Here is an 11,015-nt window from a genome sequence, read left to right as displayed (position 1 = left end):
CTCAGGGTGCTCTGAGTTCGGGGGTGGTCCCGTGAGCTGGCGGCTGGGCAGAGAGGCACATGATGGGAAAGGACAAGGGCTGGGGGAGCCCAGAGGAGGCACCCGATCCCACCCAGGGCAGAGCAAAATCTTCCCAAGGAAAGTCCTATCTAAGGTGGGACCTGGAGCTAGTCTGGACGAGCGAGGCTCTGCTGCAGTAACAACACAAGCCTCGGTGTCTTAACACAACAAGGATCTGTTCTTTACTCTGTCAGGGGTCAGCGAGGGTCTTCACAGTAGGTCTCCTCTGGTGGTGACACGGGGATACAGGCTGCCTCCAACCCAGCTCTGCCTCAGACTGGAAGTGACCTGGAGACACTGGGGTCCAAGGTGTCAGGGAGGCTGGGGAAGGGGGAGGCGGCAGAGTGGGACCCACAGAGCAGAAGGTCGAGGAGGAGTTACCCAGGGAAGTGTATGTGTGTGGCCGGGGGTCGGGGTGGGGGGGAGAAGAAGGTTCCAGGCAGAGGAAACTACATGTGCAGGAACCTAGAAGCGGGAGAGAGGTGGAGAAGCACCAGAAGTTCAAGCCCATTTCAGCCACACCTGAGTTGATGTTAATGCGATGATTTCAGGAAAGTCCCTAGACAGCCTCAGGTGGGGGCTGGTTGCCACGGGAACCAACCATGAGACTACTGTTTCCCCCGAAAATAAGACCTAATCGGAAAACAAGCCCTCACGTGATTTTTCAGGATGCTCGGCGATATAAGCCCCACCCCAAACATAAGCCCCAGTTAAGATCGTCAGCCAGACATGACTATTTGAATAAATATAGATTTTTATACATGAATAAATGAGTAAATGTAGATTGTTGGGGCAAAAATTAATATAAGACGCAGTCTTCTTTTCGGGGAAACGCGGTAGAGGGTTGGGACTTTCAGCCCCCACCCCCAATCTCCCAGGAGAGGTTGACTTCATCACCAATGGCCAATGACTCAATCGTGCCTATAATGAAGCCCCCATAAAAAATAAAAACAAACCCAAACTCGAGGTCAGGGAGCAACCTAGTTGGTGAGCATGTGGGGAGAACGGCACACCTGGAGAGGGCAGGGAAGCTCACCCCCCCCACACACACACACACACCTTGCCCTGTGTGTCTCTTCCATCTGACTGTTCCTGGCATATCCTTTTCAGCAGCGGTTCTCCACCTTTCACAGGGGTTGCCTAAGACCATCGGAAAACACATATTTTTGATGGTCTTAGGAACCGAGACACCGCTCCTCTATCCGTCTCCAGGCCCACACGCAGATATGCCCACATACGAGTACCTGGCGACCCCTGTGAAAAGGTCGTTCGACTCCCAAAGGGGTCATGACCCACAGGTTGAGAACCACTGCTTTTCAGTAAACCAGTAATCTAGTAGCTAAACTGTTTTTCCTGAGTTCTGCTGAGCAGTTCTAGCAATTCTCAAACCCCAGGGAGGGGTCGTGGGAACCTCTGATTTATAGCCAGTGGTCAGAAGCACAGGTGATAACCTGAACTTGCAATTGGTGTCTGAAGTGAGGGCACTCGTGTGGGACTGAGCCCTTCACCCGTGGGGTCTGGGCTAACTCCAGGGAGACAGTGTCAGAATTGAATTAAATTGTAGGACTGCCAGCTGGTATCTGGAAAATCTGAGAATTGCTTGGTGTGGGGGGAAACCCACAGGTTTGGTGGCTAGAAATGCCTTATTGAGCGTCATAAGAGTACAGGGATTTTCCTGTACGTTCAATGTTTTCCTCATTTGACTCACTTAGGTCAAGTGGTAGGGAGGCCCTCTGAGGAGGAACCCTTTAAGATGAGGCCTGAAGGATGAGAAGGAGCCAGCAATGGAAGAAACGGAGCAAAGGGCATTCTAGGCAGAGAGAACGGCAAGTGCAAAGGCCCTGGGGCTGTAAAGCATCCGGGTTGTTGGAAGTACTGGAAGGAACACCATGAGGCTGACGTGCCCAGAGCCAGGAAGACGTGCATCCAGGGAAGTTCTGATTGGATGGTAAGTACAGGCAAGGAGAGTACCGAGGTCTCCAAGAAATGGTGATGTCAGTCTCTCTAGGACAGCGGTGGTGAGATGAAATCGACAGATACCAAAGAAGGGAGAAGCAAGGGTGAGCGTCTCGGCGTGGGCAGTGTGCCAGGAGGGTCTGGCCTGAGGCCCTGGGTAGACAGTGGTGCATTTGCTGAGCAGATAAGGCAAAGTCAAGGGCAGGGGGCCAGGAGGCTGAAACCCATAGCCCATGGGGAGCGTGCCAGGTACGCAGCACCCACAAGCCACCCAAGTGGGAATGAAGGTAGAGGGTCAGATACGCATTGCTTAGGGGAGTGGGCTGGCCGACGTCTGGAAGAAGCTCCCCACTCTGGAAAGATGACTTCCCCAGCCCCCCACACCTAAGTGGGGGGTGGGAGAAAAGGAATAAACAGGCTATTTATTAAAGGTTGGGTGAGGGTCTCCCCATGTTACAGACAAAGGCACCAAGGCTCAGAAAGGAGAACAGAGTCAGGAAGGCTCACGGGGTATTTAGAGATGCCAAGCACGCCCCCAGTCTCAGCTTGGTTCAATCCACAATAACCCAAGAATATGGTGGGATAATAATGATTATCTCCATTTTACAGATGGGGAAACTGAGGCACAGGGCAATTCATCGAGGTCCCCATGGTCACCTAAGGAGCTAATGGCTAACCTGAGGTTTAATCTGAGCCATCTGACCCCACAGCCCCCGTTCTCACCTCCAAGTGACTTGTCTGAGGTCACACAAGCCACCGGACTGGGCACAAAGCCGGCTGTCCTGAGTCAGGCTCCCACACCCTCTCCGGGGGGGGGGGGGGGGGGGGAGAATTCCAGAACTCTTAGCCACCGGAGGAGCCATCAGCACTTATCTAGAATGACACTGTGGGTGAAGAAAATTTGAGTCTCATTCTGCCCCTGCTATCGTTTTCATGGGCATTTCTGGGCATAAGACATCTCAGCTTGGCCCCCAGTTCTTATCGATGAAATTACCAGGCATGGAATGTGGGACCGACCGCCTTCTCTCAGAGGACAGGTGGTAATGACAGTACCCCATGCTGCCATGTTGAAACTACAGACCAGCCACCACTCCTGCCCCCTGCTGAGTGGCAGAGTGGTCAGGCCGGGGTCAAGGCAAATGGGGATCACCTCTTCTGGCCTGGAGGTCAGATCAGGAAAAGTCTGCACCCCACCATTTGAAGTATGGTCATCACATTGGACCCCAACAGCTGTCCTGTGAGTGAGTCACCATCCCTATTCTGTAGATGAGGAAATGGGGGCTCAGGGAGGCGAGCCACCTGCCTGAGGCCACCCCGCCCACAAGTGGCAGAACCAGGACACAAACCCCAACATTTGGACTCCAGTCATTTCTTCCACAGATACATCTTGTGTCAGGCTTACTCAGGGCCAAGCTGGGGGCTGGGAGTACACAGACTAATAAGACTTCATGCCCGACCCAGCGATCTCACGGTCAGGGGAAAGAGCAGAAGTAAAGACACCGTCACTGGCGTGTGACTCAGCCTCAAAGAGGAAGGGAGCCCTGACACCCACTAGAGCGTGGAGGGACCTGGAGGACACTGCTGAGCGAAATGAGCCAGACACAGAGGGACAAATCCTGTGTGATTCCATTTAGATGAGTGACAGGAAGAACTGTGGGTGCCAGGCTCAGGGAGAGAGAGATTTGGGGGGGGGGGGCTGCTATTCAACAGGGATAGAGTTTCAGTGTAGAAATAGGAAACTATCCTGAAGGTTGGTTGCACAACAACGTGAATGTGCTTAACCACTACTGAACTGCACACTTAAAAATGATTAAATGGTAAATTCAATGTTATGTGTATTTTATCACAATGAAAAATTTTGTAATTAAAAAAACAAAAACACCATTCAAATCATTTATTGGTTCTATAGCAGTGACTGAGAGCCCACAGTGCCCACGTCAGTACTGGGCCAGGTGTGTGTGTGTGTGTGTGTGTGTGTGTGTGTGTGTGTGTGCATGTGCACGTGTGCATGTGTGTTCACATGAGTGTGTGCATGCATCTGTTTAAGTGTGCATGTGTGTGCATGTGCATCAGACGTAAGAGGGGTATAAGAAGGTGCCCCTGCTTGCAGGGTGCTGCCACGGCAGGCAGGAGGCCCGAGGCCCACCATGCACACAGCTGCCTGGGGAGGCCAGGCCCAGAGCAGGGGGCTTTACACTCACATCCCATTCGGTTCTTGGACACACTGCACCAGTGCAACACGGGTGTCCTGGTCCCAGTGAGTGGGGACTCTCTCCCACGCTCTCACATTAGCCAGGCTGGTCACTCGTCCAGGGTGTGCTTGGGAGAAAGCCCAGCGCTGCTGTGGTTACTGGAATGCCGCACTCATGACAAATGAATCTGGACAAACATTTCACACCGCCTTTCTCACATTCCAATGGGAAAATGACAAGGAATGTGGACCGCTCCTCCCTAGGGCGGCTGGTGAAGGACGGGGCCCTTCCCTTATCTTGACTGGAAGTTTTGTTTTCCTTTTATCAAAAAGGTGTTATCAGAGCTGCTTAAACAAGAAAGAAATGTGCCACTGAAAATGGGGAGGGGACATAGCCAAGTAGAGAAAAGGAGGCCTGGGAGCACGAAAAACCGCAACAAGAAACCATTTTTTATCAACCTGGCGTTCAGTCATCACAGCACCCTTTCACCCTAAGTACAATCAGACACAATTAGATAGTACTCTCTGCACGTGACCATTAATTGGGGCACCGATGCTGTTATTCGCTGTGGGCCTTTCGTTGCTACAGCGACTCAGCAAACAGGTGCTGGTGTGACTCTTCACACTCTATGAGACATGGACAAGTTGGTTACCTCATCCAAGGTCATGCAGCTAATAAAGGGCAGACCCAAGCCCCGCTTGCCAGCCCCACGCCCTGTGACCCCCCCAGGAAAACAAGAGCTGGCATGACTGGCGGGGGAGCTGCAAGGCCAGCGACTGAAAGTGTTCACTTTTAACCAGTGTGGCTTTTGCCACGTCCCCCGGAATTAACACCGGACTTGCTGGTGCCCATGTGCGACCTCAGGTCTGCAGCAGGGATTGGAGGGAATGGGTGGGTGTAGGGTTACATCAGTGGGAGAACAGAGGACGACTCAGTGGGTGAGCAGATAGACCGCTGAAGAGACGGAAAGATGGTGCCTGCGTGCTCAGGTGGCGGGCGGATTACTGGACGGGATGGCTGGATATGTCTGGGTGGACGACGGTGCATGGTGGCTAACAGGGCGGCTATGTGGATGGGCAGGTCCAGAAGTAGGTGGGGGGCGGGATGAGTGAGTGGGCAGGGCTGTTCTCAGGGCACAGGAACCACGCTGGGAAGTGGCTCTGACTACCTATTTCTGCAGCCAGCAGCCAGGAGAGAGGAGGAGGTTGGCTGAGGCAGGACTTGGTCAGAGACCTGCCCTCAGAGGACAGGTCACTCCTGAGCCCCTGCCATGTGGCCACAATGTCCTTGGCTCCTGCCCTTGAGAATCTGGAGTCGGAGAGGTGAGAGGAGCCGTAGGAGTTGTGCTGTTCTCATGGTGGGAGATCCAGAGGGGAGCCTCACCTGGGGCCACACAGCCAGGACCAACGCCGGGGAGTCACCGCCTGCCCACTTCTTGGTTCTGGCCGTAACCTGGGCTCCAGCAGCTGATGCTGGCCCCAAAATCTAGCCTGAGCTGTGCCCCCTCGATCCAGCCTAACTTTCATAACGATGGGCTCTGAGGAGGCCCCAGACTGGGTACAGTGGTGACCCAGGGCCGCTGCCCCATTTGGGGAGACCAGCTGTGGTGGGGTCCCTGTGAGGCAGCTGTGTGGCCGTTTCCAGAGTTTCCCTTCTCTGAGGCCCGAAGGCCCGGTGACCCTTAAAGCCCCAGGGAGGGAACCTCTTTCCCCAGGGGAATGAAGTGACACCTGAAGACCCAGCGACAGCTCCAATCATTCAGCTGGCTCTACCTGCACACCTACTATGTGCCAGGCACTGTGCTGGGTGCTGATGGCAGGGAGGCCCTTGTCTGTATCCCTGGGAGCCCTGAGCTTGCATGCAGCAGACACGCAATCCATGGAACTCAAGGAAAGGGAGCTCCAGCCCAGGCACATTTCTCAGAGTGCCTCTGGGAGAGGTGGCCCACGTGTGGCTGTAGCCTGGGGGTCCCTTTGGAAGTGGATGCTCATGGGCGGTAGAGGTGCCTCAGTTACCCTGACTTCAAGCGAAATCCCTCACCACCATAGGCCAGAGGTCACCGGAAGTAGCAGCAACACGAAATTGGGGAACAGGACGTGTGTCCTCCGGTGCCTGGACCCCACGGCTGCGTGTGCTGTCCTATCACCTTCCATCATATTCTACAGAGGCCAGTTAAGGGATGCACTGGCCCATTCTGCAGATAAAACCCTAGTCAGTACTCACGGTGGACTCTTGCTGTCACATGGGCACCAGGAACCCCACGGGCCGTCAACCTCACTACATTCTCATCCCAGCCCCCGGCAGTATGACTGGCACCCAGTAGAGGTTCAGCACAGATTTGCTGAGTGAATACATGACAAGGCTAAAAAGCACGGACTTTGGAACCAGAGGAACCTGAGTCCAAATCCTGACTTTTCTTGTTATCGTCTGTGTGACCCAAGGGAAGTCACTTAACCTCTCTCTGCGTCTCAGGTTCCTCTGCTGTGAAATGAAGATCACAGTGTTAACTTAGTAGGGTCGCTCTAAGGTTTCGGGGAGATGCTGCTGCAAAATGCAACAGCGGGGTAGGTGCTCCTCAGACCTGGGCCTGCTGGCCCCTCCCCGGGGCAGTGGGGTTCCGGGCTCACCTGTAGGTGGCTCAGGCTCTGCCTTCCTCACAGCCCCAGTGCTGCAGGTGACTGCAGTGGCTCCAGGCACCAGCCCTGGGAGCGTGGGAACTTCCTGCCGCCCTGTTTGTCTTGGGCGGTTCGGAGGGGCCGACACCCTCTGTCAGCTCCAGCAAGCTCCTGCCAGGTCACCCAGAGTGAAAGAGAGAAATTGTTCCCATGACCTTTGCTTTCCTTGTCAAAGGTGATTTCGGCAAGCACCGCCCCTCTTCCCTAAAGGCCAGGCCAGCCATGGTCCCCCGCTCCCGAAGGGGCTGAAGGGGCCACTTGTGCACGGGGGGCAGCGGGGCCCTGGGGGAACCTACAACCCATCTGTCCTGTCAGCAGGTATGTGGCCCACACTCCTCCATCCCTACCCCTGGGCTAGCAGCCATCCGGGTTTCCTCGCCTGTCCCAGGAACCCCTACCACTTCCCTGGTGCTCATCCCCGCTGTGTCCCCCAGGTCCCAGCACAGCACCCGGCCCAGGAAAGGTGCACCCACCCTGCCACCCACCAGAGCGAGGCACCCTCTCCTCCTCCCATCACCACCCCGCCTGCAGCCCCGGGAGCCGGTCCTCACTGCTGGTCTCTGGAGGTGGGCCACAGGGCTCTCCACAATCGGAAATGCTTTCTCCACCCAGTTTTCATCTCTGTGCCTTAGCCTCCTCTGCCCTCCGGTCATGGGGCCAGCCCACTACTTACTGCCCACCTTCCCTGCTTTGGCATGGCTGGTGGCCCCAGGGGTGACCTCGGGAGCTATGGAAGCTTCAGTAGATCAGCGAGGCGGTGGCCGCTGCAGGCAGCACAGCTGGGGTTAAGGGCAGCCTTGGATCAAAGACTCTTCATTTCCGATTTTCCAGAAGACGCCGATTATTAATGATCATTGTTCTTTCCTTCTGGGGCATGAAACAGCAGGTTTAACTCACAACCGGAAAAGCGGCAGGTCAAGGTTCCCAGAGGATGAAATGTCAGCCTCCAGCGGCAATGACATTCACCCAGAGGCACTAAAAATAGACGCAGGAACAGAAGCATTAGGTCTCTGGAGGCTGGAGAAACAAGGTGAGCTCAGGGCAGCAACAACGCTCGCCGATTACGTTGGCCCCATGGCAAGGCAAGGGCTTTACTTTTGGTTTTTTTTCTTAAGAGACAAAAAGAAAGTAAACTTGAGAAGGGTCAGCCCAGAAGGACTTTGCTCTTTTAAGTATGACCTTGCCACCTGTAAACTTCAAAAGGAGACAAAACCTGTAGGTGAGATGTGACCAGGGCAAATCTGGGGTGAGGCAGGACTCACCCCCACGTGGCCCAAGGAGGGCAGAGGATTCATTCTGCTCCCTGGTACGATGGATGGGCCATGGGGGTCTGACTGAGGCCGGCACAGTCCAAGAGAACTTTCATGAAGATGGAAATGCTCTTTATCTGCTCTGCCCAACATGGAGTCACTGGCCACACATTGAAATGTGACTTTTGCGATTGAGCAACAGAATTATTCATTTCATTTTATTTTCATTGATTTAGATTTAAATAGCCATATTTAAATGGCGGCTAGTGGCTATCCTATTGGACAGCACAGTTTGGGCGTTTAGGAGAAGGAGAACTGCAGTTGATTAGCAATGTCTGCCAGGGACACAGGATGGGAAGGTAAAGTGCGATGAATACTGCGTTACTGAATGACCAGGGGACCTGGTGCGACCTGGGTCATCTGAGCCCTCACTCATCGATTCTGGTGCCTGCACAGTTTTAGCATTTAGGAGAAAGAATGTCTGTGAAGTTTAGGGCCACATACCTCTTCCCGTCCTTTAGTCTCATGGTTTTTACTCCCGGTAATTTCAGGTCTCCTAACCTTGCGGGATCTCATTTCGAATACATTCTCCACACAGCAGCCAGAAGGTCCTTCTAAAATACCAACCCAACCATGTTCTACCTTGCTCAAAACCCCAAGCCTAGTCTCCCCACCAAGGATACCCAGACCCTTCCCTACTGGCCTCTGGTCTCATCCACTTCATGCTTCTCAACCTCCCCTCCAGCACAGACCCCACTGATGCTGGCTGCTTCATTTTCAGCCCCACTCCGCAGGAAGCCCCAAAGGCAAAGCCACCTCTTACCCTGTCTTGGTGCCCCCACCCCCAACCCTCAAAGCACCATCTGAAGAGCTCCCACTGGAAGCCTCACATGATTCTAGGAATTCCCATGGGTATTTTCTTATTTTGCCCTCAAAATAATAAGAGAAGTACCATTAACGCCCTGTTTCGCAGATGAGGAAACTGAAGCTTAAAGAAGGGGAGGGTTTGGCCAACGGCTGGAAGGAAAATGGCAGACCTGAGATTCGGCCTGGGTGGGTGTTGCTCTCAAACCTCGCCTTCTGCACAGAGCACAGTGCTCCACACAGCGGCTGCGCTGAGAATGGAAACCTGGTCACAGGATGCCTAGTCCAGTATTTCGTCTCCTACTAATTCAGTACATTAGGTGAAGAAAGGGATGGGAGGATGAATGGATGAGTGGATGGATGAATGGAGCAGATCGATGGAGAGATAACCAGACAGAATGGTAGGTGGATGGATGGTAGATGGATGGATAACTGGATGGGTGGATGGATGGGTTGCTATACAGGTGGACGGATGGATGGACAGATGGCTGCATGCATAAATAAATAAATGAGTGAACGGGCAACAAAACATGGTAAGAAGTAAAGTAAAAGGTCTTATGACTAGGGACGTGGATGAGATAATGGTCCACCTTTTTCTTAACTATTTCTCAGGTTTATAAAAAAATGAAGTCATGCAAAAAAAATATATATATATATATATTCTTTGAGGCTTTTGTTTGTAAAGAGATACAGTACATGGTAAGTTGTGTGCATATCAAGAAAGCCCTGGGCTGTGCAAGGGCCTGCTCGCCCGTGTCCTTGTCCCCTGCCACCCCCTCCCCTGCTGGCTCGCTCAGCTCCTCCCTAATGCCACTTTCCCATGGGAAGGCCGACAAAACAATAGCAATTTCTTCTGAATGGAGCGCTCCCCTGAGCCAAAAAGTAAACATGCGCGAGGGGGGAAGAGCCCACGATGGAGTGCGAGGCGTCCGTGATTACCGTCCGTGATTACATAACCAGGCCATACCTGGGAGAGGCACTGATCCAGAGGATTTTAACAGGCCAAGGGGGGCTGGGTGGGCGGAGGGCGGGGGCACGCCCAGCGCAGGAATGGCTGTGCAGGGAGCTGGCCTTGCTGGGAGCCGGAGCCAGGTTTGTCCAGGAGTGAAGAAGGGCTGGAAGAAACTCAAGTGTCCCTGACTGAGGCCATTCGGACACATCCATCGGCCCTTGCATGGCTGTTCTGCTTAATCTTCACTCTAGCACTAGGGATAAGCACTATCATGTTCCCTTTTATAGATAAAAAATAGAAATGAGACACAGAGAGGTGCCGTCCTGAACCAAAGTCACACAGCTGCTGTGGGCGGAGCTGGGAATGCGAGCCTGGGGTTGACCAAGCTGTGCCGCCTCCCCCACCATCCTTCTCTCTCCCTCTCTCCCTGTCCTCCCTCCCTCCCATGAAATCATATATCCATTTATTCTTTTAACTTTCCATCCATCCACCCACTCAACCCCGCAGCGGGTTTTCCCCACCCTCAGTACTGGACCTGCCTGTAAAAGAGTTGGTCTCTGATGACGAGGTGAGGTCAGTATCAGTATCAGTATCCATCTGCAATTGTATCCATCCATGATTGTAAAGCTTTATGTGTCGGGTCCTGTCTGTGTGTGGAGGGCACAGAAGGAGCTTTACAGTGGTTTTCTGGCTTTATCTGTGAGGCAGCCCCCAGACCAGGACCTCCCCGCTGTGGCAGAAGAACACACTGAGGTCCACAGAGGCTCTGGAGCCTCAGCCTGGGGACTTGGGGTCTGGGGGAGCCTCAGCCCCCGTTGGGTCCGGGGGGAGTTCTCTGAGAGGAGGTGGGACGTGTAGGGGCATTTTGTAGTGGGAGGGGAGGTGGTGGGAGGATGGGGCTGAGGCTAGCCTGGTTGCCCCAACAGACCTGGCAGCTGCCAGCCTCGGGGTTACCGGGGCCAGGGGGCTGGGAAAGCCCCGGGGACACCAGGCAGAGCCTTGGCCAGGCTGAGGACAGGCAGCCCAGAGAAGGAGACTCAGTCCCCGAGCATGGTTGAGTCAGACC

At 54.0% G+C, this 11,015-nt stretch overlaps 1 long non-coding RNA gene across 1 annotated transcript; it reads right to left on the bottom strand.

The window, feature by feature from the left end:
* Positions 1–1,360: 1,360 nt before the first annotated feature.
* LOC109389299 (uncharacterized) lies at positions 1,361–7,922 on the bottom strand. Its single transcript, XR_002125374.1, has 3 exons — positions 7,557–7,922; positions 6,836–6,994; positions 1,361–2,400 (listed from the first exon to the last, which is right to left on the bottom strand). It is a non-coding gene; the product is annotated as an uncharacterized LOC109389299 (long non-coding RNA).
* Between the last annotated feature and the right edge of the window lie 3,093 nt (positions 7,923–11,015).

Source organism: Hipposideros armiger, unplaced genomic scaffold (assembly GCF_001890085.2).
Source record: "Hipposideros armiger isolate ML-2016 unplaced genomic scaffold, ASM189008v1 scaffold_228, whole genome shotgun sequence".
Taxonomy (NCBI): domain Eukaryota; kingdom Metazoa; phylum Chordata; class Mammalia; order Chiroptera; family Hipposideridae; genus Hipposideros; species Hipposideros armiger.
The sequence above is the reverse complement of the archived record's forward strand: the minus strand, read 5'-3'. Positions and strand labels throughout refer to the sequence as shown.